The 27,717-nt window shown below is 44.8% G+C and overlaps 1 pseudogene; it reads right to left on the bottom strand.

The window, feature by feature from the left end:
* The window catches only part of LOC138491965 (cytochrome P450 2J4-like), a 207,522-nt pseudogene extending 188,927 nt beyond the window's left edge, over nt 1-18,595 (bottom strand).
* Nucleotides 18,596-27,717: the final 9,122 nt, after the last annotated feature.

Below are 27,717 nucleotides of genomic sequence, written 5' to 3'. Positions count from 1 at the left end.
ATAATCCTACGTACATTCTTGGAGGCATTATCGAAGGAGACAATGAGTCTAGGTTCATCATCCGTAACAGTTTTACACGGTTGAATGCCATACAATAATTTGTCCCTGCATAGTCCTCTGGCCTTATTGTAGGCCATTTCAATGTTCTTTTTGGTATAACCTTGTTGCAGAAAGTTGAAGGCAGCTCGGGTACAGTGCTGATCAAAGGAAGCCAAGTCGGTGCAATTCCTGCGATAACGAATACATTTGCCGTAAGGGATACTGCGTTTACATGGCCCCGGATGACAACTGGTAGCATGCAAGGGTAAACCAGTGTTAGATGGTTTCTTATGGAGAACTGTGTGGAAACCAGATGTATCCAGGGTTACCACTAATTATATATATATATATATATGTATATATATATATATATATATATATATATATATGGGAACGGAAACAAAGGGACTAAACATGTGATGTCGTCAGTGACATTTGAGATGACATCTTTCATGGTCTGGGTGTTAGTGTTAGCAGTGCACAGGGGCGGTGGCAGGTTTGGGGGCTTAGGTTACCATAACTGTCGAATTTCAGGGGTTTTTCGGTTTTAATTGGAACCATAAAGGGGAGGTTGAAATTATTTTTTTTGTGAACTGCACAGGTTTTTGGTAGGGCAACTTAACCATAACGTCCCCTCAACAAAGTTTTTTTTGTAGTGAAAATAATATATATATATATATATATATATATATATATATATATATATATATATATATATATATATCTCAATAATGCATTCAGGTATAAAGAATTATGCAAGCTATATCCATAATTTTGCCTGAAACATCAAAACAAAGGAGACAAAAAAAAAGGAGAAAATAGTCATGCAAACCCATAAATAATTATATACCAGACTAAACAACTGAATTAAATAGACAAAATATAAAATGTAATGAGAATAATCTGTGAATAACGAACAGGATGCCCGCCTCCCTCTGGGATTGTCTGGAAAACACCCTCCATAATTGGGAAAGGGAAAAAAAGGTTTGACAATTGAATTATCGAAATTACCATTATCTCAACCTTAAGGCTTGTCGCTTGTTCCCGAAAGTAGATCCTGGGAAATGTATGTGGACCAACAGAGCAAGTTCTCTACCAAGTAGAACTGCAGAGAAACGAAAACAGGAACATGTTATAATAAAGGAGGGATAGCTAATAACTAATAGCCACTCCAAGAAACAGGGGTACACCACCGAACGGCAACCCTTCCCAATACGAGAGTAAAATCAAAAAATAGTGCTCACCTGAGTGAAAGTGGACAGAAAGCAATAAAGTTCAGTCACAATATTGATGTTGTGTCGCGGTCGACAGTTGGCAATTAGGCATCTGGAAAGATGTATCCTGCCAGAGCGTAGTAATGTTCAACGCGATGTAATAAACACTACAAAAGCTGTAATAGCATAAATAAACCGTGTAAACAGCCGTTGTTTAGGGTTGCAAGGCATGTAATACTTATAATGGATCAACCCGCCTAATCGTGATTGAATTATATTCCCTGGTCTTGCAAAAATTAGTTCAAGCAGTGAAGCCACTGCAGCAACCACGAGAATTGCGGCATGTGAAAAGCATAATTTAAATAAGCAGCAACCAGTGCGCAGATTACAAGATGGTAACAGATGTCTCAGCGTGTAGCCGAGATCGATGCAGCCCGTGCTGGTTGAAGTCGGACGGGGCTGCCAGCAAGCACAAATGGCAATTGCCGCTGACGCCGCATCTGAGGCTGTGCATGCAGCTAATCGCCTAGTCAGCGCTCGAACCAACACCCCCAAAGCCCTGGTTCACGGCATGGGACTGGGAGCCTGCCAAACGCTAGAAGAGCCCCCCCCCCAGCGTCCCGACTCACCGTAAGTATGTTCGCGCATAGTCCTGCGTGCGAACTATGTACTAGGACCTGAACGGATCTCCTGCGAAACATCAGAGGGACAAGTTTAAATGGCCAAATAGGCAGATCCTGGCGTGCTACGTCATGCGTGTTTACAAGATTGCATGCTTACTAGCGCGAGACACGCCGATAGCGGGCGCAAAGAGTCACCAGCTAATCTTGGTGACAAGACCGTGTCCAATACTGTGTAGTCTTAGGTTGCAGACCAAATTGGACGAAATAAACAAAATAATTACGTCGCCTACTCGAGGCGCACAAACAGGGCCACAAACAATGAGAGAATGGACCAGACGCGTGAAGAAAGGGTGATCGCAGGTTTTGAATGAATAACGAGCACCCGAACCCGCAGAATCACAGTAGGTCTGTAAATGCTAGCAATTCAAAACTTGAGACAAAGGGAAAAAACGAAGATTGCATAAAAATTAAATGCCAGTGTATACATTGTTATATTTACAACCTACTAGAAGGATGAAGGATGAAGTCATTCAGAATTAAAGTATGTCTATGCCGAACAAAGTAAAGCTAAGAAAGTGGGACAGGACGAAAGCAATAAATAAGAATATAAAATGAAAAACAGTACATTTTTGATAAAAAAGACTGGAGTCAGAATGGTCTAGACTGTAAAAGAGATTCTTCCAAGTTTGAGCAAATGTGGGGGCGGTGGCAGCCCAATCTTCCTGTGAGTTCAGGCCTACTAAATGACTTTGGGTGTTATGGATCCACCAGTTTTCTTGAGTGGACAGTCTATTGGCAGAGGTGTGAAGATCAAAGCCTCTTACTTGTTCTACAGCCCACCAGCGTAAATCATCGCAGCCGTGATGATGTTCTAAGAAGTGGAGTGCAAGGGGAGATGTAAGGTTGCCTGTGCGAAGCCTAGACTTGTGTTCAGAAATTCTGAGTTTCACAGGTCTAGATGTCTTGCCAATGTAGGTCTTATCGCAGGGACATGTAATCGCATATATAACATTCTTGGAATTACATGTTGTATGGTCCCTAAGGTTCCATACCCAATATTCACAGTGGTGGTAGCTGGAGTTGACCCGCAGTGGAAACAATACCGACATGGAAAATGACCATGAACTTTATTCATACCCTACATCTCAGTGATTATTTTGGGTCCTATTGGAAGCGAGGACCTGTCGGCCTTAGACAGCCAGTTCTTAAGGTTTTTTCCTTTTTTTCCAAAGCAAACATGGGAGGGGCCAAATCTGAATGGTTCAACTGTAAAAGATGCCAATGCTTGCTGATTGCTTTCTTAATGGCCGAGTGATGGGTGTTATAGTCATTGCACAAACCATTCTAGACTGATTTGCTGGTGGTGTGCCCTCTTGCAAGATTGGCGCAATACATGTGGATACCCTCGATCCACAAGTCTGCTTTCAATGATGTCAGCCTGTTTGGCAAAGTCTTTTTTATCGGTACAATTACGCCTTGCCCTTAAAAATTGGCCATAGGAAATGCTGACTCTTAAAGATTGGGGGTGGAAACTTTCAAAATGGAGGATGGTATTTCTGTCCGTGGGTTTACGATATAGATCCACTGCGACTGCCCCATCTTTTGCCTTCAACAAAAGGTCCAGAAAGGGTATTGACATGTTATTGACAGTCATGGTGAAGCGAAGATGGTCATTCAACAAATTCATCCATGTAAGGAAAGTTTCATGATTACCCAAAGTTTTGTCCCAGATTATTATAATGTTGTCTATATATCTACGGTAGAAGATAATAGATTGAAGGTAAGGATTGGATTCATCAAAGATGGAAACCTTCTCAAAAGCCAACATAGAGTGGCATAATTTGGAGCAAATGAGGCTCCCATGGCGGTGCCTTTAATTTGTAAAAAGTCCTCCTTGAACCGAAAATAGCTCTTTGTAAGTGAAATTTCTAAAAGTTCAATGAGGAATTGCCTAGGGACCTGCTGTGGGTCGCTTCTCATGTCCGAAAAGAATTTTATGATGTGAAGAGATTCTGACTGTGGAATGTTAGAATACAACGACTCCACGTCTAGAGTGATGAATAAGTTGGTAGCAGTGTTGAAAGCTAAGCCCTCTAAATGTACGATGGCATCCGTTTTATCTGCCAAGTAAGTGGGGGTATCGGCAGCAAGCGGTTTGAGAAAGAAATTGAGATACTTGCCGAAGGGCTCTAAAATAGAGCCACATAAAGACACTATCGGTCTTCCTGGTGGATTCAATCTATCCTTATGGATTTTAGGAAGGATGTAAAAGAGCAGAGCTCTAGTGCCTTTAATAGTAAGATATTGAAATTCCTTAGGGCTCAAAATGTTAATATCACGTGCCTGTGTCGCCAGGGCAAGGATCTCGTCCTGTATACTGTCTGTCAGGTCTACTTGAGTTTCAGATAGAAAGAAGTATTGTTTAGTTGTCTCATCTCCTCAGAGTCATAGTACGTGGAGTCACAGACGACCACCCCTCCCTCCTTGTCGGCCTGCTTAATGATGATAGAGGAATTTTCTTTGAGTTTTTTAAGACACTCCCATTCCCTTTTAGAGAAATTATATGACCTGTAGTGTTTGGCATCAATAGGAATGGAAAGGATAGAATGGAAATCTCAAAGTACTGACCATTCAAAAATAACAGTTTCAGGAGATACCATTTGAGAAGTTGGTGTAAATGTAGACTTCAAATGGAATGGAGTATTGTCCTCTTGTACTATCTCAGAATTGCTTGTACCGAAATAGTCTTTTAGGCAGACCTTCCGGAAGAAATTCCGGAGCTCTATTTCTAGGTCCATCTGACTGGGATTTTTCATGGGAATGAATAAAAAACCCTTTTAAAAAATGTCAGTTTCCTGTGTAGAAAGTATGCGTTTGGAAATGTTATAGACGCCTGAAAAATTATTGTTGGGAGTATTCACTGCCGGTAAGCCTTCCTCCTGGTTTGGAATACATTTTCTATGGGCGGAGGCCCTAGATCGGTTGGAGTAAAAGGGAGATTGGGTGGAGGGAACCCAGAATAAGGACCCTGAGGGGCATCTGAGGATACTGTTGAAATTGCCAATTTTGGCATCCTCTTCGCCCCCTGTATTGGCCTCTATTCCACGAGCGGCCTCTCTGAGCCCGTAAATTTTGGTTGGGGGGGAAGGAGCCGCTACCATCTGAAGAGCTATCAGAAAAGGTAACCCTTTTTCTGTAGTTCTGTTGACCTGAGTTGGATCATGCCATTGCCCAGGACCAGCATAATCTGGACTTAAATATGGATAAGCGTTTTCTTTGGAAAAGTTGGAAATATCCTTCTTGAGCTTTTCCATTTTTTTGGTGGTAATTAATTTGATAAATTCCTTCGTATGTTTATCAATAAGGTCCAGTTTTTCTTTTATGTTCAAGATGGTGGTGTCAAGTGCGAAGGCTGCTTCCGCCTCGTCTATTTCATTGCCAACTGCAATACTTTTTTTAAGAGCGGTATTGATAGTCAATAGCATCCAGTCCCTGCTGTATTTGGTGCCTATACTGGAAAAGGCATAAGTCATCAATAAAAAGGCATGGTTCATTCCTTACCAATAGTCCCTGCGGGATGATGTTTTTCTTTAAATATCGGTAAGTAAATGTCTGTGCATTTCCGTTCTGAACATTTTTTTCCTGAGTTTGATATACTCTCACTAGTGATGCCTCCACTTGATTCTTCGCCCGCTGCCTGGATCAACGAATCAAAAAAGGAAGGCACCCAAATTGCCTCTGCCAGTTCTTCGCTGAATGAAAAAATGCCTGAAGTAGCCATCTTAGAAGTCTAAAGAAAGAAAGAAAAACCAAAAATAATAAATTGTATATAGAATGTCCCAAAGGAGAAACAAAACCGATCACAAAAAGAATTCAAAAAAAGAGTAAAAAGAACATCCATACAAAAAAAACAGTGCTAGAAAACTATGGGAAGGGCTGCCGTCGATGGTCTCCCTGCTAAATAAGCATTGAACCTGTAAGAAGACAAGAGAATTAAACCCATGCAGTAAACAAACTGCACTAGAACAAGCAACACGGGAGATGGGTAGACCTCTACTTCGCTGACAAAGAGGAAGTAACAAATGTAGTGAACACAAAGTGTGTCAGCTGAATCAAAACTTAAGTTAAGGAGGTGACCGGCAAAAGGTCAGGGAGAGGGGCCCCTAAATTCGGAATCACAGATCAAACCACACAAAAAAGAAAATAGTTAGAAAACATGGATATTTTATTTAAATTTCATTTGTTTAAAACATACATATTAAATCTTATTTCAAGCTCATTTCTAAATAGCAGCATTTTGTTGGTGAATAAAGTGCATAGTCAAACAAAGTGCTTATATAAAAACAAGACTGATAATTCAGTCAGTACTGGCTTCATGTTGCCGAGCTATCTGGCATCAGGCCGGTTGAAGGGGGATCATCCGACTGATGGTCAGAGGCTACGGCAGCATTTAACAATATAAGACAAACCACAAATATATAGACAAGGCAATAATGGTTCCTTCCAACGCAAAAGCTGAAAAGGGGTGCCGTACGTCGACTACTGTACGTCATGACCTACTATATACACTAGGTCTGACATATAAACAGGAAGTAGTTTTGATGGTGCGGATCATCTAAGCTGTTTCACGGTTGATGCCCATCTTCTTCAGGATGGCGCACTTCCATCAGAATAGTATATACATGGCAATAATGCATTCAGGTATAAAGAATTATGCAAGCTAAGTCCTTAATGTTGCCTGAAACATCAAAACAGGGGAGACAAAAGAAAGGAGAAAATAGTCAAGCAAACCCATAAATAATTATATACCAGACTAAACAACTGAATTAAATAGACAAAATATAAAATGTAATGAGAATGATCTGTGAATAACGAACAGGATGCCCGCCTCCCTCTGGGATTGTCCGGAAAACACCCTCCATACTTGGGAAAGGGAGAAAAAAGGTTTGACAATTGAATTATCGAATTTACCATTATCTCGACCTTAAGGCTGGTCGCAAGTTCTCTACCAAGTAGAACTGCAGAGAAACGAAAACAGGAACATGTTATAATAAAGGAGGGATAGTGAATAACTAATAGCCACTCCAAGAAACAGGGCTACATATATTTGTGGTTTTTCTTACATTGTTGAATGCGGCCGTAGCCTCTGACCATCAGTCACAAGTAGTGCTCAACAGACGATCACCTACAGTAATACATTGCATTTGTGAGAAGGAGGCCGCAGCAGGTCATGCGGTCTAGTGCAGCAGCGCTCAAATGGTATTATTGTAGCCTAACGGGAAGCAGACAGCAAGTAATTCAATAGAGGAGCTCGTAAGAGTATACGTCACAAAACTTTGCAACAAAAAAAAAAAAGTATATGGCCGGCTCTGAATTTTTTTGCCAAGTTGGGTGAGGTTTCGTGCACGGGGGACAAAGTTATAGGGAGGGTCCCAAAAACTTTTTTTTTTTACTTTCAATAGACTGAATGGGCAAAAACTTTGTGCACAGCTACAGGCCGAACGGATTTTCACCAAATTTGTGGCAGGAGCGGGGGCTTGGGTCCGAAAGCATGCTTTTGTGTGTCTAGTGGAAATCCGACCAGTACTTTTTTGCAAAGAACTGAAATGCACGTCTCCAAAAATGTGTGATATCTGGGTCCGCTCGGCGGACCCATTTTCCTGTTCGCTCCGTGGACCGATGTCTCATTGGCTTGCAGTACGCCATGTCGTCGGCGAACACTGGACGCGGCCGGTGGTTGGCTGGAGGGAAGCGTGCTGTGCTTCAAAGTTTTTGGGAAACGCCACCATGGTGTATCAGACAATAGTGTTGTGGTGTGTGTGCCAAGCCCCTAAGCCATTGTGTGCATGGCTAGGCCTCCTGTACGTAATAGTCTGCCCACTAAAATTAGTCATATCTGGCTCTGCTCCGGTGTCGCATTTCCCTGTTTGCTGTGCAGGCAACATTTGGACTGCACTGCAGTGCAGTGTGTGGTGACGTGATGTGTGTCAAAGGTTTTCCATAACGGCGGCATGTTGTATAGGAGGACAATGTGCCGGCGAAAGGGCCTGAAAAACATAGTTTATGGCATCTGGTGGTGGGAAGGAGGGATGGAAAGGGTGGGGGAGTGACAAGTGCTTCATGTGATACGATGGTGTGCCAGTGGTATCCGTGCATACTACGGCAATTTGCGGTTACCTCAACAGGCAACAATCTTATGTGGTCATTACAGGCAGCCTTCATTATGGAATGCCAGCTGCAGCAGCGATGTCTTTCTGTGATGACTGGTGGCAGGCAGAATTGCAGAAGGGGAGTGCATTCCACATGACATGAACATTTGAACATAGCGTGTACTATGGTGTGTGGTAAGTCCGTAGCCCCTTTGATGCATGACTGGAGCCCTTGCACAGAAAAGTATGTCCACTGGTTGAAAAGGTATGTCCACTGGTTCGAAGTATGTGCCACATTGTTGCTTTGCGTCTGGTATGGCTGCATGGCACACATTGTGGTTGCATGTGTGTGGTGATTGGTAGAACATTCCATTGTTTCGGTTCATGGGTGGAGATGCAGCATTGGCAAGTCGTGCAATGTGTCCACTGGGTGCACTATTGGAATAGTGTATATATGGAAGAGGATACGGTGCAACTGGTTCTTATATGTGCTTGAGTAGTGCGCATTGCGCAGATTAGTAAGTGTTGCAGTGCACTATGCAGCATTGCATCTATGCACGTACAAGAGTGTTGGGAGCAGGACCAATGTTGTGAAGATTGTGTTGTTTGGTTGCCACGATTACAATGCTTTGTGATTGGAAGGGGGTAGTAGTGGCAAACACTGCGATATGTTTCTGTATTATGGTAAGTGGAACATGTGTGCTTGCATCTCTGCTTTATGGTGTGGCGGTTGGGCAGAAGTGCTGGTGCCTATGGTGCCTTTGTGAATTCTGGCACATGCCTACATTTTCGCCTGCATGGCTCTGTTATGTTGTGGTGGGTGTGGGCAAGGCCTAGACTGTTGGGTGCCTGGCCGAAGGCCGTAGGCCCTCGGCCATGCAACCAACAGCCTAGGCCTTCATCACAGCCACCAGAACAGGACTGAACATCAACACTTACATTTCTACAGGATTCTCTGCAACGCTTCGTGCTGAGTGGCAAACAAAACAAACTCATCGAAAGATTTAAAAAAAATGGTCTGCAAGCACGTACATAACAAAAACAGGACAAAATAATATATACGTTTTCTGAGACAGTAGTACAGACCCAAACCCCTACTCTGTTTTACACTCCCCCACTCCCTCCCTAGCACGAAAACTCAGCGGATTATGCTGTACTTTCACAATTACACGTGCCACATCCAGCCATTTTCAGGATGGGAGCCATGGAAATGAAACTGGAGTGAAAGACACTGCTCTATAAGGTTTGAGGTTCTGGTGTGTGTGCAAACACTATAGAAGAAGGTCTCTTTGTACAAAGAAGTGCAGAAGGCTATGGTGGAAGTGTGCAAGGTAAGGGGCAGGCATCCTGGGTGTATGCATGAACTGAATGTACTTGTTTGAAGTTCGGAACATGCTTTTGAGCAATATTTTTTGAAAAGTGTGAAGTAATTGGGGTACTGCGGAAAACAAAAAAAACTTTGCAGTGTACACGGTAAGTGGCAGGCATCCTACTGTTATGAATGCATTGTGTGTATATCATATGATGTGCAATTGTATGCTATGGCATTCGTAATGAGCCTATACACATGTTTAGCAAAGCACAACGAGGCAGGGGAAGGGGGAACAGAGGGGAGACAGAGACACCAACCCTACTAGGTCAGGTGTGACTTAGACCATCCAAGTGCATGGGTGGAGGGAGGGGAAGGTACAGTACATGGGAAGAACAAATGACAATAAGTAAAAATATGGCCCGATTGTGCCAAGTGTACGGATAAGTGCACACATCAGGTGGTGGAGGATCTGTTTGGGATGCAGAAAACAGTCCAAGTGCCGGGTTTGCTAGAAAGGCAGTGCAGGGGTTCGCCTGGCGGGGGATGTGACATGGGCCCGACATCACAGAGTCACCAGGTTACCAGTGCAGAATCAGTTTACGCCAGGCAGTCAGCCGGGGAGAGGAGCAGAAACAGCAGACGCTAAGAGAAAGGCTTTGAGGTGCCTCCAGAATCGGCAATGGATCGCCTCAAGTTTCAGGGAGGCAGGCAGACTGTTGCAGAGGGAGGCCCAGGCAAACATTTTTTTTACCACCAAGTGGTTTCTTGCAGATGTGACTGACCCTGAGGGAGTTGGAGGCGGATGAGGGAAGAGCTTGTGCACAGAGATATATAGTAAGTCAGAGTTGAAGGTATTGAGGTCCCAGGGCCCAGAAGGCCTTCTGCATGATGCAGTCTTTTCACTTTATTGCTCGCAGGCACTGGGAGCTATTGGAGACATTTCAGTGCAGGAGAGATACCATCCCAAGTCGAGTACTCCTCTCCTTAATGCGTTCCAGAGGGCAGAGAGTAGAAGCGGGAAGATTTAAAAAAGAGCCTGTTGCAATCGTGTAGCCTAGACAGAAGCACAGCTGTGCAGACAGTGGCCTTTTGGAAAGTTGGTTTCAGTTGGTACGATACATGCAATGCTACTTTTGGTGGCATATTTATACGATTTATGTAGGAGGTGGGTTAGTGGGGAAAACATTTCATAGCATTGCCAGAAGGACAGCAGAGAGTTCTTGTTTCGATATTACAATGTATGATGTGGGTAAATGAAAACATTGCAAACATATATCACTGGAGTGCCACTTGATGGTAGGGGATGGGAAAAAAAACAGTATGCTTTTAAAGAACGTAATGGCCGCTCAGTGGATACGATGCACAGAGGCACTTATAACACTGTTGTAAACATACTGCATAAAAAGTTTTCATACCTCCATTTTGTGGTGATGGGTACTCATGTGGATGCACAAATCTTGCAACCTTTACTGAAATTTCTACTGGACGTGCTGTCTAGTGACAGGACAGTAGCAGTCTGAATTTGTAACGTTATCTACGAAGTGTTGTGCAGAACTGACAGTGTTAGATGGTAACAACTTGGATGGCATTGGAATTGTGTGCGTCTATTTACCTGTACCCAATGAGGCAGTGGTGGACAACAAGGTAGTGGAAAAGGAAGAAGGACTGCTCCTTGCTGTACTGATGTGCAGCCCTCACGGTACTTTGGGAAATGCACGTGCCACAATCTGCGCTTATCACCATGCTGGCCAATGGTCATGGGACTTTGGGGATTATCCAATCAGGTACTGTGGGTGTGGTTCACAGGAAGGGGCTGTCATACTGTTGTACATTACTCTGCATAGTGAGGCTGGCTGACATGGCAAAATGCATTGTGTTGACTTTGGGTAATGCTTTTTTGATAGATCTGCACCACTATGCCCTGGAAAAGACACTTTGATGGCAATTTCGGTTTGGAATGAGTGGACACATTGTGCAGCGCTATCTATGACTGCAGTTTCGCCGACATGCATGCACTTTGCAGAGGCCTGGCTACTTCAGCTCCTGTTGATGTTATTGTCACCACTACGGCGGCATGCATATGGGTTACGTGTCTTGTTTAGGTGTGTTCTGTCAACTGAAAAGGTTGCTAAATATAGCGAAGATGCCTTTTCCCACTGCAAAGGTGCTTTTCTCATCCATGACACCACGAAGAGTATGGGAGAATGCTCCTGAATGTTGTTCCGAGCCAGATGTAGGAAAGTGTCATCAACAGAAGCATGTATACTTTTTTGTCCGCTAGTGGGATGTTCTTCTGCAACAAGGACCTCATTAGTTGTGGAAATGCAGAGTTCTTCCAAGCAAATGGCATTGTGTTGTCGCCCATTGGTAATGTAGTTTAGTTTGCCCGTCTACAGCCTGCGATGAAGAGTTTACTGTCATAATGTGACACGAATGTACTAAAAACTGAAAAAATGTGTTTCTCTGGAAGAATCTAAAAAAGAAAAAAGAAAAAACCCTTTTCAGAGCTGTCCCTTACAACAAACTCCCCCTTGCAATCTAGTCCCCCACGCCCGCACGCAGCACAAAAGCCACATCCGGGGATTTTCAGGATGGCGGCCATGGAAATGGGACTGTGGAGCCAGAGGGATTGCGCAACAACATTTCTGGGCATGGTGTGTACGTAGGGGACTGTTGTACGGAACTGATACTGTTGCATGGAGAGCTCTTCAATGTCATTAGTGCAAGCGTGTGGAACATTTTAACAGTATGCAATGACGGCGTGCTGCAAAGAACAAACTGGAAAGGGAAGAAGGAATGTTTCTGCTTCATTGGGGCACGGACCTCGCCGTCCTTGGGGAAACGCACGTGCACATACTCCCGTTTTGAGCATGCTACCAATGAGATTGGGACTATGGGGACTATCGCTCCTGCGGGTGTGGTTCACAGCAAGGGCCGTTCATAATTTTCTCCATTACTGTGCGTACTCAGCCAGACTGACATGGTTGCTATTAGTTGCAAACGCACTGTAGCAGAGCAGATTTGGTGCACCATCACTTACAGGGCAAACCTATGTGGCCTGCTACTCTGTTCTGAAAAGCTGCAAACAGATAGCAGAGCAGCTCTGGGGTGTGCCATTTTGTAGGGTTGCTGTGCAGAACTTCACCTGGAAAACAGGCCTAGATTGTTAAAAAAAAATACATACATGTGCAACGGCACATTGTGGTGTGTTTGCAAGCATGTACTTTACGAAAAACACTCCGTACATTGCTCAACCCTGTACTTTGCTGCGGTCTGAGGGTCCAGCTCCTGTCCCCGAAATAAGGGCCCATGCGTAGTGTTAAGATGGATTTCTGAACTCGGACCTGGAGGGGCAGAGGTTCAGAAGGCCAGCCTAGTTTCTTGGAACAGGGTAACCTCTGGACAAGCCAGACCAATCAGGGTAGCGATGGCGGCGGTCAAGACTAAGTCTCAAGAGGGGTGAGGGTGACGGAAAGACCTCAATGAGCGCACAAAGCAAGGACACTTACAAATTACTCCAGATAGGTGTTATATTAAAAATATAGACACATTTATTACAAGGCCTTTGTAACATCGACCATAGCAAAGAATCACAATAATACTAAAGTAAACCAACACATCACAATCAATACAATATATATACAAGACCGAGGGGTCTAAGGAGTCAGGAGCACGTAATATGTAAACCACCTAGATGGGGAGGAAAACAGGCAGTGCAAGTAATCATTAGACCCAGTTCGACATCTGAAATACACCTAACTAGGAGGAAGTCCGAGCCCTACGAAGAGAGGAGCCTTATGCTCAAAAGTAGTTGCACGCGTTGGTGCCAATGGACAAAAGAGGGTATCAGGCAGTTCAGGAAGGTGAATGAAGCGATGAAGAACAAGTCCCCACTACTCAAGCAAGGCCTCCACTTGTGGGCAGAGGCAGGGTGAGAGTGCGGGATAGAGCCGCTATTTCGCAACAGCGGTAGAAAAGAAACGGGCTTCTGCGCGAGGGGCCACCGGTTGGGGTATGGACTACTCACCGGTCCCCGATGCAGGCAGACCCAGACTTCTCCAGTTCAGTTCACGTTGCTGGCAGGTTCAGCTGCGATGATCAGGACGTCTCGACACTGTGTAGATTCTGCGTAGCAGGATGCAGTGTAGAGGGTGTCCCAAATGCAGCGGACGTGCACAGGTTGTTACCACAGCAGGGCAACACGGCAACTGCGTTTACTCTGATCCGGGCGCACTCGTCTCACTTCAGACCTGGGAATGCCAAATGTATGAAATGCGGTGTGAGAGTGCCATGGATGCAGAGCAAGCAGTAAACCAAGTTTTGAGGGCTTCCCCGAAACGGCAGCGGTGACAGAGCAAAGCGTCCTGCGTAAGCTGGTCAGCCCACTGGTTGGCCAAAGGACACTTCCAAAGAGGCTTACTTGCAGGGTTTGATGAAGGTGCCGGGAATCGTTGATCCCACTATTCCAATAGGTCGAAGCGCCTTCGTAGACCTTCTAGGACGATCAGATGCAGAGGGGTCTCGCAGGACGACAGCAGTTCAGGGTGCCAAACCTTCAGCGGGTCACCAGCGGTTCCTCGACTCAGCTTCTTGTTGCAGGAAACTTGGCTCCTTATTCCTGGTTCGGTGTGAACTCAGGAGATCGACATCGTAGTGGTATTTCCAACTTATCCAAAGTTCCCTTCACGCCAAAACAGAGAGGACCCAATGGGAGATCGGCTCACAAACACTCACACCATACGTGGACCTATCACGGACCATAGTGGTCCCAGGCATGCAGGACACTCCAGACTCTCTGGCACCCAGGATGTGTATTGGGACCAGACATCCCAGCCCACATCCTGGAGGCACACACAATGCATGCAGAAGCCTGCTAAAGCTTTGGGGTTTTGCGGGAAAGTGCATGACCAAATAAGGACTTCCCCAGGACGGCTCGACCTGGGAGAAGGTGAATGGGGCAAGACGGTCAGCTGACAGGACAAAGAACCTCATTGCATGGCCATTTTGGAGCCAGGCCACTCATTTGTGCCAAACGCGGTAAGCGCGGATAACATGGCGAAAAAGGGTTCAAAACACAAGAGAAACAATAGCTGCCACCAGTCCCGTCCGTGACACACTTGCACAGTTCATAATGAGTCCAGTGAGAGTTTCTAGGGCCTTTGGAATGACTAGAGACCCAAGAGCGCGGTAATGTAAGTTACGGGGCACTCTTGTTTCATGTTGCACAAAAGCTGCAACATGAGGAAAGGACCAAGGGAAACAAAGTCTCCCAGTACTGACTGTCTTGAGGGCATGTCAGTTTCCCCATAAGAATTGAGCGAAAGCCCAGAGGAGTGCGGCGGAAGACTGCGCTTCTCTGGCAGTCTATATCAGGGTGTAAAACAGCAATAAGTTTGGGGGTTGCCACATGGAGGGAAAATTACATACAATTATGAAATCTTTCCTAACACGCAGCGTGGCTGCGGTCGCATGGTGACATTGCCACTGTTCTCCTTTGGGACGACTGTCCGCTGGAAGGGTTTTGGGCGGAATACGTTGTGCACATGTGCATGGGTGTCCTATGCACACTGTTGCCACTTCTCTACTGACTAATAGTGCGCCACACGTGCGCCGACCATTTTAGGAGACGCTGGCTATTTATATGGTACAGCAGATGGGGAGACTAATCTAGTCCTGTAGGACGTGGTTGGGCGCCTCCACCTAATTAACATTCCTTTGCATATGCTGCACAGTTGCGATGTTACCAGGACACAGAAGAATAGATACGCGTGTGTACTTGCCGAATGAACAAACGTCCGCTCCCACACGCATTCATAGGTGGTGGACAACATGCGGACATCCGGAGCCTGCTGGCGTCGTACGGATGCCTCGTTTGTCATTGTGGATAGGCCGGGTAGCTGCAGTGTCTGTAGGACACCTACCTTTTTCTTAGTTGCAGTCATTGCAACAAGGACTCTGTGCCGCTGAGTCAGAACAGCATTTCAGGAAAAAAACAATACCACACATACACTCAGCAACATTTTCATTATTAGCAACATTTTCATTATTAGCATTTACTTGTACACATTCATGCACACCATTCGGAAAGGGACGGGGTAGCAGAATGGATACGTATTGTGGGGAAATGGGGATTTGCACAACACACATGCCCCTACTAAGGAGAGCCACACTGTTGGTTATTCCCCCCTCCCCCCAACTGGGGTTTTACACTTTGTAATTGGAGGGTGAGTTGGTTCCTGGCTACTTGAATGACTACAGCAACCAGAATTCCCTGAGGCCATCACTGGTAGTAACCATCAACACCTGAACAAGCACCTGAACAGACTGCCTCCCTGATGATTGCAAGAGGCAAGAAAGTGCTAGGAGGAGAAGATCAACTGGACTGTGGAAAGGTACACTTAGCTGGGAACCAGAGTGCACCCCTCACCCCCTTTTCTGTCAAATGTTTTTTGGGAGTCCCAGGCTCCAGAGGTGGCGGCACCGGGGTGACACATGCCCCTACAAAGGAGAGCCACACTGTTGGCTTTTCTCCCCTCCCCCCAACTGGGGTTTTACACTTTGTAATTGGAGGGTGAGTTGGTTCTTGGCTACTTGAATGACTACAGCAACCAGAATTCCCTGAGGCCATCACTGGTAGTAACCATCAACACCTGAACAAACACCTGAACAGACTGCCTCCCTGATGATTGCAAGAGGCAAGAAAGCGCTAGGAGGAGAAGATCAACTGGACTGTGGAAAGATACACCTAGCTGGGAACCAGAGTGCGCCCCTCACCCCTTTTTCTGATATATATATATATATAAATAAAAAACTTTATATTGTGAAAGAATACTCACACAACGATAGGCCACAATCTTTTTTTTATAATAGCGCTCTTTGTCTTTTATCTGGATTTGCTCAAAATAGAACATGGTCCAAATGCTGTTTATCTGAACACAGTTAGAAACACTTAGAGAACTTGCCGGCGATGCAGAGTTATCTGTGAAATACCTGCTGAACAAGGATTCTGCAGGGGAAACTCCTGTGTAGCAGTGAGGCGTAGTGCAATATTCCCTTAAGAACTGGTGCATTCCTCGCATAAGACATTGGGCCTCATCATGAGTTGGGCGGTAACACCGGCGCTATTAGTGCCAGCGCTAATAGCCCTACTGCCAAACCCCCCGGCGCTATTGGCACCGGATCATGGGTTTGGAGGAAGGGTTATTACCCATTCTCCTTGGGCCCATTCGGGAATTCCTCATTGGGCCCAATGAGGAAAATTCATGTTATTACCGCCGGCGGATTTCCCGGCGGCGGTAATCACACCGAAATTCGGCACATTTTGCCACGGATTTCCCGCCAGCTAAATCCGCCAAAGCCATGATCTGATGGACCCTGAAATGCGGCGGTTATAGCACTACCGCCTCATTTAAGGGTTACCGCCAGACTCGTGATGAGGCCCATTGTCCGTATCTATGGGCAATTAGAAAAACACCTTATTCATGGTCCTCATAAAGCGCCCCACCGCCACATTGTCTCTCAGCCCCACCCGTGAAATCTTCCTGTGAGTGACCCCACATTCATTCATAAATGCAACTAAACCATCTCCCTGAAAAGGGGGCCCATTATCAGAGCACACCGCCTCAGGTAAGCCATGGAATGCAAAGATCTTTTCCATCGCCTGCAAGACGTCCAGCTGGGCCACTGATGAGATGAACTCCACCTCTGGGTACCTAAACAACTGATCAACCATTACTAAGAAGTGGGTGTCCCTGCTTCTTGACCCAAAATCAACATGAATCACCTCCCACGGTCAGAAATTCTGGGGCATCGATTCAATTTGTAGTTCTTTTTGCAATGGAGCCAATGCTTAGCACCAAATACACAACTACACAAACCCATCAACTTTATCTTCCAACCCGGGAACCATACTTTCAACCTCACGCGTGCCGTAGTCTTGGCTGTCCCTTGGTGGGCATGATGCGCTAGCTGAATCACACACTGAATAAGGCTGTATGGGACAACCATCCTCGAACCTCTGAACAGTAGACTTTCAGTGAAAGTTAGCTCACTCCTGACTCACCATAGCTGTTCTAGTGCTATGAGAAGTCCGAGGAACCATTATGTGGATACTAATAAGTACACCTTAGCGCCCTAATGATTGTATCAGATTGAAATCAAGTTTTGTCGCATGAATACGGTAACCAAGCAGAGAGTAGTGGTTCCTCCACTCCGCTTTACAAATAATTTTTGCACTTGTGGTGTTACTTCTTATTAGATTCATGTGCCATGAAGAACACGGTCCATGCAATTGTTCATATGCAGACCACTTCAATAGTTATTGAGTGGCAGCTGCCCTTTGTGAAACACGTGTTTCGGCAGAGACCACTGCCTTTTTCAAATCAGGGCTAATCATAATGTCACAGTTCCAATCATACATGGAAATCATACATGGACATGAAAAGTAAACCAAACCATAAAATAATAAAATCGTTCAAATAATGTCCCAGTATTGCAAGTTACCAAAGGAAAATAAATGTATCCAATCCATACAAAACACAAGAATAAGTATATGTGTAACCATTCCCAATATTTAGATAACACAGACATGAAAGGAGGGGGAGAGGGAAGTATGTTTAAGGTTAAAGAATACACAAAAAAAGAACAAATGAAAAAACACAAAGAGAAACGTCAGTACTTGTCTCTTGGGCATTATGCATATTGTGTGCCTTCAAATGAGTTCACAAACGTATAATCTTACCCAATTGTTTTGCCTTGATTAAAAAGTATTCTGTAAGTATGTGAACAAAGTCATGGTGGGTTCAATCCCGACCTGCCAAATAAATATGTGATAAGTAATCGCCCACATACATGTATCACATTGGTGTGCTACATATTGTAAAGCTTAATTTTTCTATGTTTAAATAACATTGCACTTGCTGCGTATTTAAAAAAAAATGTTGAGGTTTCTTGTTTTTCTTTAATAGTTCATTCTGCGTGTCTATCTGCAATTTATCATTGCACATTCGATTTAAACTGTGGGTCCAAAGACGAAGCGCGAGCGTAATGTTTACTGGATTCTTAATGTGTCCATTATTCATTTGCTAACTACGTTCGTGGCCGTAAAACCGCTCCGTCTTTGAGATTCTAATTGCTACATTGACACTAGGGAGGACAGCGCTCTCAGTGGGGCGCTTCGATTTCCACGATAAAGGCTTACCTGAAAAATTCTTACTCTTGCTCGTCCGTGCGCTTGAGTCCAAGTCTAACCGTGGACTGGTTGTCAGCAGTATTATGTTGTTAGCTTCTCGTCATGGCAACCGCATTAGTCCTACCTTGTTTCTTATTCTGGCCGCCATACTTTGGTTCCAAAAACTGCTCCCCATTGGGACTGCTGGGTTCTTACCCATACACGAGGAAATACTCATTGTGTGCATCGCGTTCAGCTCGAAATCAATTATATGGACAGGCAAGTTGTAACGTTACCTCTAAATTATAAAAAATGTATATAAACATTGTTAGTTTGGACGAATCATCCCCTTTTTGAATTAATTACAATGTTAATTTACAATATGCACACAGAACACCTCTGGGTGCATTCGTGCAAAATATGGAATCACTCATTTTCATTGTGTTCTTACTTCTTAATTATTGAAATTAACACAATAACTACAGCCAGGGATAACTTAAAGACCCTGGTTCATATTGCAACCATAATTAGGCTGTATTGTTTAAAGAAAAATACAGTATGGTGAATTCTTAATGATGGAAGCTGATTTCCCTTAGATTAACTCTGCAAAGTTCCTCTTTGTCAGTACAGATACATGTTGCCAAGTTTCTAAAATGATTGATTGGTTTCAAAATTAATGATGCAACAATTCAAATGGTTATCGTGACCTATCTATAAAAATTAAGACATCTCGTTATCAGAGTCAAGACCCCTCTGCACTGTTCTAAACTTGCAAATTAATTTCGCTTCTTCCTGCCCAAGTATAAGTTCCTAATTCCCTCCCCTAGGTCCCAGTGTCACTTTCTTGAGGCCTAAGAATCTGATCATTTTTTGTCATTCTACTGGTGATTCATCTGCCAGTGCTGGGCTCTGGGCAGGCTTGTGTCCATATATACACATGGAGCATGAGCCACATTTCCTGAAGCCCATGGGTAATTGTGGCAGCCATGTTAGAGTTCTAGTGCTATCCTGACATCATTGGTGCTCTTATTCAAAAATCGACCAGGACTTTTTTCCACTCCCCTCTCGTGATGGCATCTCTCAAGATTTGAAAACATGAATCGTTCTCAGACGCCACCCTCAGCTCCTCTACTGACATGGAGTTAGGTGGGGCAGCCTCAGTGAGCAAATGGACAAAAATCCTCGGTCTCTTCTTCTTTGCAGGAGCAAGAATCTTGAGGGGGCAGGTGCCTGGACAAGCAGTCAGCGGCATTGTCATTACCATGGTGATAGATGAGACTGACCTCATATTCCAACTATGCCAACATGCTTTTTTCGATCCTCGCCGATGGTTTGGATGAGGACCCTGCCAGTATTGGCACAAGTGGCTTGTGGTCCGTGAACAACGTCACAGGTGCTCTATAGATATATAGGTGGAAATGCATGCATCCCCACAATACAGCAAGTGTCTTCCACTCAATATGCGAGTAGCGCATCTCAGGTGCAGACAAGGCCCGACTTGCAAATGCCACAGGTCTCACAGTCCCCCTGGTGTCCTTTTGGGTGAGGAAGCTTCCAGCCGAATGAGTTGGCATCGACAATAAGCTCTGTGGACTTCTTCGGGTTGAAAAAAAGCCATCATGCTTTCTGCTGTGAAGGTATTTTTTGCTCTCCTCAAATGCTGACTTTTCAAGAGGTGTTCATGGAAGAGAATGTGCCAATGTTTTAAGTTGATCGGCTGTACAGTCTCATCTATGTGCAGGCAAATCGGCTCCCCTTTCAGTATTACGATGCCAGAGAAAATATCCACAGACTTCTCCACCAGCTATTGGACGTCCTCCACATACACCCCTAATGCAAAGCTCACGATTTTGAGGGCTTCAGCAGCTGCACAACCCAACTTTGGTGACAAAGAATCTCACCTATATTCTCTTCCCCTCATGAGACACATTGGCGATGAACATTCCATCTAGCGGTAGGTGGTCTTTTCCACCAAAAGTAAAAATGCACATCTGCACGGAGGGCCCTTCAGCGTGGCATAATGAGAATTGGCCATGACATTTACAGAGGACCCATTGTCAAGGAGGACAGGGACTTTTGTTCCATCTCCACCCACCACACACCAGGCCTGGATTTTTCTTTTCTTGCTAATTTTGCAGACACTTCAGATGAACAAAACACCTTCATCCTCCTAAATGTATTGATCATTTTGTTCTTCAGCGGGCTCAACCTGATCTTTTGAGGTTGCCTTGCAATCGATGGTTGATGTCTGGCTGAGTCTCGGGACGGCATAGCTGGCACCGGAGCTAGGCACACCCTCGCTAAATGGTTAGCCATGCCACATCACCCACATGCATGTCCTTTCACGGATAGTCAGTAGAGTTTGGTAGATCACACCCACAATGCGGGCACAGGGATGGCACCCCAGCAGGTTTTTCTTATTGTGGCCACACATTTATCTGGACACTTGTCGCCTGCCCACGGCATACACATCCTGAAGTTTTACAGTCTTCATTGCAGCGTCCATCTTTGAAGAACCTACATCCCCCAATACATGGGATCGGCCCATTTCGAGAATCTGAGCCAACGTGATGCCAGGCTCTGTCATAATTTGCCTCCTAATTTTACTTGAGGAGCAATCCAGTATCACCTGGTGACGAGCCTCCTCCTCGTTGTTGGCCCATGCACACGATAGCGCCAGGTGCCGCATTCTGCCATAAAATGCATCAAGCAATTCTTCCTCCTTCTGTTTGGCTGAGCGCATCACAAACTGTTCACAATCGATATTCACCATTGAGGTGAAATACTCCCTCAACGCAACCTTGGTCGCTAAAAAGGAGTCATCTGTTGGTCGTAACATCTTAAAAATTGTATGTACTGCTGGACCGGCCGGGAATAGTAGAGTGGACCTCATGGCATGGTCATTAAGTGCCCACATGGCATGAAAGTACATTTCCAGCCTTTCCATCCACATGTTCCAGCCTGGGCCAGGCCGGAAGGGTCACTAGAAACATCACAACTCACAAGAGGGGCAAGTGAACCCTGGTGTCTAGGTGGTTGTACGGCTGCAGGGGCTGCACCAGCGTTGTCCACCATGCAGCACTTGACCCTTTTGATGTTCACTTCACCTGGGTGCACGTGCACTCCCACAGGAGCCGCAACTCAGCCAGCACTTTCAGGCATGCTGCACACACCAGGATCTACAACCGGAAGCCTGAAAGGATTGTGGATCCACAGACACCACTCCACAACCGAAAACTAATGTAAAGGAGAGTGGAAGAGAGAGAAAAGAAAATTCCTCCCTTTTATTCATTTACTTTTTGCAAGGTGCACAAGCATTCCGCAGCGGAGCCACAAACTCGGATGATGGTGGGGGGACTGTCCTCCACGTGCCGTACCCTAACAGAGATTCCCAGGCACTCCAACGCCTACTTGGTAGGTCATGGTGCTCTGCAATACAGTCTGGATCACTGGACACGTGCACGAGTCACTGTCTTCTCAACAGGCACAGCGGCGGCAGTCGAATACATTATCACCTCTCGGTACCCTCTCGAACCCACCATGACCTTCTCGTTGGCAATGTTATGGAGCACGGGCTCCCGTGACACAGCGCCAACAGAGACACGGACACAGCAGTAGCCGTCTTGGGCTCCACTCGTGCACTACTGACGTGCCTTGCAAGATGCCCCTTTTATTAGGTTGACGTGCTGGCATATGCATGACACTGGCTCTTAAAAGAGACCTACCAACAGTGTTATCTTCAGTGTAAGAAACCTACATACATTATTTAGGGATTCATGAAAGCACAGCCAAAAGCTGTCTTGCTCTGTTTTCCTTGCTTTTCTGTTTCCTCATACACCCTGTACCTGATATACCTGCTGCTTCCTTTTAAAAATTATTTAAAATCCAAGTCGTGTTGATCGCTTTTTCAGTGGTTTTAGTAACCTTTCATTTACCGTTCGTATACATTACTGTTTTGAACCAAGTTGCTATTTTAATCATTATGGTGGTTATTGTAGTTTAGCTGTGCCCCCAGAACTACAATTTCCATCTATCTTGTAGTTTTCGCTGCATTTTCCAATTCCCCAGGCGTGTTAGCGCCGGCATGTTAGCGGCAAGCCGGTTAGCGCTGGCTTGTGTCGTTTTTGGCGTTTGATGTTCTTTTTTTCCCAGTCTCAATGCAATATGCTGCCCCTACATTCGGATACTGGTTGTCTGCTGCATACAGGGGCGTAGGAGACCCACAGAATCTGGGGCGGGGGGGGGGGGGGGAGACAGGGGACACCATGGGACTTTTTTCTTTTTTTATTTAATTATTGTTTTTTAGTCAAAGAACTCGACTGAGTTCTTTGAGGAGCGGCAATCATTCCATCCTTTATACTTTCTCTGTGCCATTACAGAAAGAGACCCACCAAATGCTAATCAGTCTTGCACCGTTACGCGAGAAAAGTTTTGATAAAGAACAACAAAAGGAAAAATATCAATCTAATGCGTCAGAAAAGTGAAAAGCACATCAATGTACTAAGCTCACAGCTCCACTTGCTCCTAAAATATGGCCACTTCGAAAACAAATCTTTCATCCGGATGCACTCGCTCTCCCTCACAAGGCAACTTCCTGGCCTCACAGCCTCTTTACAAGATCTGTGGCAGAGGGCTAAAGCTTCTGCAAGCAAGACTTAAAGATGAACTGCAGAAGCCATAAAGTGTAACATTCATCTACTGGCTGCACTTTGACAGGGTGCATAGGGACGGTTAGAGAGGCCTCCCCTATGTAGGATATGGGTTGGCCTCCAGTGTTTCTCTCTAAAGTGTTCCGAAGTGGGTGTTCAGGGAAGTCTTGGTGCTATATAAACTTAAATAGATATATAGTATGAACAGGTTTAGGCTTTCAGCTAAGATGTAGACAACTGTGAGATCCAATGAGAAACAAATAGTTCTTGGACCATAGTCCCAAAAGTTAACATTTTTAAATCCCCAGGCAAATTAAAATGTGGTTTTCTGGTCACGTTGCCAAAATGGTTCTAGAAAGGGCTCTTGTGTTAGAGCCTTGGCACTGCAGGGGGTCCCCCTGGCCAAAGCACCATTATTTCAGGTTGGACTGGGTTCACAAAGGTTACTAGGCAGCAGTGGCATTGCCATTTCTCCCACCCTTAGAGCGGCATAGGAGAGCTGTGTAGCTGGTACATGGTGGTCAGGCTGCGGGCCTTCCATGAAACCTGAGTGTGAGTGTTGGCATGAGTTTGTTCCTTTGTGCGTTACTGATGCCAATGGCAGAAGGCGGTGTGGTGCTTTCATTCTAGCATGAATCTCTTGTGCCAGCGTTGTTGGCGTGAGTCTCTACATGTGGGCGCTACCTGGCTGAGATATGTCCATTGCACATGGTGCAGTAGCAGGAGGCCTGTCTTCAGGTTGGCTTGACTCCCACTGGGCCTTCCAGGCTCTTTAAAACCCTGGCACAGAGGAGGAATTAAGGTTACAGAATGGGTTCAACGGATTCTAATCTGTGTAACAGGGATTTAGATTTCAATATTGAGGATAATTCAAAAAGCACATTTTTCAATATCACTTGGATTGCTGCCATTTAAATCCCTACAAACCACCATTTTGCAAGGGTTGGTGGTCAGATAAGGAGCACCAAATGGAATCTACTGTGAACATCGGAGGTGAACCTTGACCTCGTCCGACACTTGTTCTGCCACCTGGTATAGACTGTACTGTGTTGTTGGGTGGGTGAATGAATTTAAGTGCTAGATGTGTTTTTCAGAATTTTCTAGAAAAAGCCCATTGGCGATCAGTGAACAGGATTATTGCTTTCGTTTTGGTTCTTTTTAGTTTGAGCTATTTACATGTACACCTGTTTCTAATCTATTGTGAAGTCACAACTTGGTATCACTCCGCCCAGCCCACAGCAAACCACGAATGAGTAACGCCCAGCCTGGGCCCTCAGGGATCTTCCGCTAATCTGCAGTCAGAATCAGATCCTAGACAGTGGATCTGCTTGGTGACATTTTGGGAATCTGGAACTGGAATGTTGTTCTGCTGCACCTCATACACCTTTAGAGAGGAGATTTGTACATCCCCTGTGTGAGGAGAGCTGTACCAGTTGTGTGCGAAGATAAGATGCTCGTTGACACGGACACTCCCCTCTTCATGGGAGTGGGTGTGTGCATGCAGAATGCAGCTGGTGTTACACAGTTCCTACAGACAGATCTGTGTTGTCTTTTCACATTGAACACAATATCGTGCCCCCTGCACACACCATTCATTCCTGCATTGCCAGTATAGACTAGGATAGCTCAGTGTGTTGGTGGCGTGGTTCTGCTGTCTGTGGTAGGTCCTGCAGGGCACAAAAGGTCTAACAATGGTTTTGACAAAAGCTTTATTGTATCGCTATGTTGATGGAAGGGGTGAATGAAAATAAAAATGTTTAATGGGTCACAATGTTTTCACAAAGGGTTTCTCAAAAGGAGGAGCTGACCTTTCGTGGCCCTCGCAAACTCTCATAATTAAAGCTAAAATGCTGTAAGGATGAAATCAGTGAAAGGTCTAAAGGACACAAAACAATGAAGTGGAGAAGGTATGAGCCCCCTTCGAGCCCCCCTTCTGCATCTAAGTGTGGAAACAGTTCTGGTACACCTAACAGCCAAGCAGAACTCACAGAGGGAACATCCACAGACTTTCTAGAGAGCTGACAGGCATATCACAGAGTACTACATATATGTATAAAGAATTCCCACTGTGACACTCTTCAGCTTCTGATTAGGACATGGTAAAGAGGTTTGGCAAACGCTGGATTTTTGTCCCCCCCAAGCCCCATATGTCCTACGCCCATGGCTGCTTGCCCGAGAGGCCATTATCTGTAGATTCATCGACGTCAAATTTGAAAATAAAGTAAGTGCCACTTGTAACACTCCCACTCTTGATCTCTCAAAGGATCCCACACCCTCGAAACTAGCAAGTCGACCCCATGTGTTTCAAGCCGAGCACAACTTGCAAGCACAGCCAGAGATTGACTGTGAAGGTGCAGATATTGTATCACCTGTCAATGTCGGCCCTTCCATCTCTACGAGTACTGAGGGCCCTTCCATTTATGGATCCTCAGATGTTTATTTATTTCCACAAACAATTGTTGTTTCTCTGCTTAACACCCGCTCAGTTAGTAGACATGAAATAGACATTCACGATTATATAATTGATACCAATGTTTATTTGATGTGCCTTACTGAAACCTAGTTGAAGGATTCCAACGGTCCTGATATTGAGCTTGTTACTCCAACAGGCTATAATTTTTGGGGACAAAATCGCACTACGGACAATTGTGGTAGTGTTGCTTTTATTGCCAGGAAAGAGCTTAATTTCTTCACATCTCCTGTTTTGTGTGAAGTGCGTGACGCGCTGCATTTAAAAATGACACCCTACTGCTAACAACTGTGCTGATTTTATTTTAATCCATCATTCCCCTAAAGATATGCCCAATTTTACTGAATCTTTAATGAACATTTAAGCGCTATTGAGTAAACCAAATTGTTCTACTATTGTTTTAGGCGACTTCAATAGATGGTGGAACAACTCTGCCGACAGTGAGGCTAAAGCTTTAGAACGACACCTCTTTAATAACGACATGAATATTCACAATAGTGCTCCTACACACATTCTAGGTAATACTCTAGATTGGGTAGCGGCCAGAAATCTACGTTTGAATTCCTGGAATATTGCCTAAGGTCCCTAGGCATGTCCTAACTCGCTATGTAAAGAGAATCGACCCTGATGAGCTCTGCAGCGGCCTAGGCAAGCTAATGGCTGCTACTTTTGACTCTGGCCCTCCTCCCCCACCCAGTTAGACTCTTGCTACAACCATTTGAGCAGTTTTCTGGAGCAGTCAGCGGTGGTGAAACCCGGTTTGATGTAATAAAGTCGCCATAATAAATCGTGTGGTAAAAAATGCTGCATTTATTTCATTTTTTTAAAAAGCTTTTTTCACATATATGCGGGGGAGACCCCTGCAGCACCCTCAAAACTCCCCAAAACAAACACTTACCATTACTCACCCCCCACATATATATGTGAAATAAGTGCATTTAAAAATAAAAATAAAAAAAAATCATTTTTTACTGCAGGATAATCTCAGCGACTATCACTGGACACCTGAAAGCCATGGTCACTGAGAGCTTCTCCAATTCCCATGCCTGGTACTCCCGTCTTCTGCCTGACCAAAAGCAGGAAAAGCTACGTGACAAAAGGGTATGGTTAAAGCACAAAACAAAGAACAAGCGCCAGGCTTGGAAAAAGTTAGCAATATCTTATAGACAAAGTCCTTGAGGCAAAAATACTTTAATAGTGAAAGTGTGAAAGCTGATTTTTCTCTATTTTAAACACCTAGAAAAGCCTCACGTGGATCCCGATTTACCATTTCACACAGGCAAAGATTGTACAACAATCCAGCAGGCTTTCTTAGATAAGATGTATGCAGCCAGGGTTAAAATCTCAGGATTCCTTTGGGGATGTTCCACTACTAATTTTGGCAGCCCCAGCCACTACGGTCACGGAGCCTGGCTTGCTTTTCAATTTTAATCTCATCTCTGTTGGTGAGATGGGGCCGTTCTGCAAAAAAAGCACCCTAGTTCATGTCCAAATGATGTCATTTTGCCAAAGTTCATTTTGAACAATCTGAAAATGTAACAATTCTTTTAATCCCAAAATCGTACCACACAAAATAAAAAATGTTGTAGTGCCACCCCTACTAAAAAAGAAATAAGGCGTTGACCCCCTCCAATGCTAGTAATCTGAGACCAACCACCAATGTTCTCTTCCTGATTAAAATTGTTGATAAAGTGCCTACCAGCCAACTCCAAATCCACCTAAAATCTTCTAATATTTGACACCCCAGACAGTCTGGTGTCCGTTCAAATTTTAACACGGAAAGTGCCTTGGTTGATCTTCAGACACAAATGCTAGACAAATCTGGCCTCCTTATGCTCTTGGATCTATCATCAGCTGACTGTGCATGCGCAAGAGAAGCTATTGATTGGCTCAGATCTTTTCTTGGCAACCGCATGCCAAGGGTCGCGTTTGGCTAAGCATCCTCCCCTCAGCTGGGTATTACCTGCAGGGTGCATGTCTGTCTCTAGCCCATTTTAATGTTTATATTCACCCCTTACGCAATTTATTTGACAAGTCAGGTGTTCTATACACTAATTATGCTGATAACACCCAGCTTCTGATTGAATTTACT

The sequence above is a fragment of the Ambystoma mexicanum genome, chromosome 10 (assembly GCF_040938575.1).
Source record: "Ambystoma mexicanum isolate Mex_15411 chromosome 10, UKY_AmexF1_1, whole genome shotgun sequence".
In the NCBI taxonomy this organism is placed as follows: Eukaryota; Metazoa; Chordata; class Amphibia; order Caudata; family Ambystomatidae; genus Ambystoma; species Ambystoma mexicanum.
Note: the sequence above shows the minus strand (reverse complement) of the source record. Positions and strands in the feature narration are given on the sequence as shown.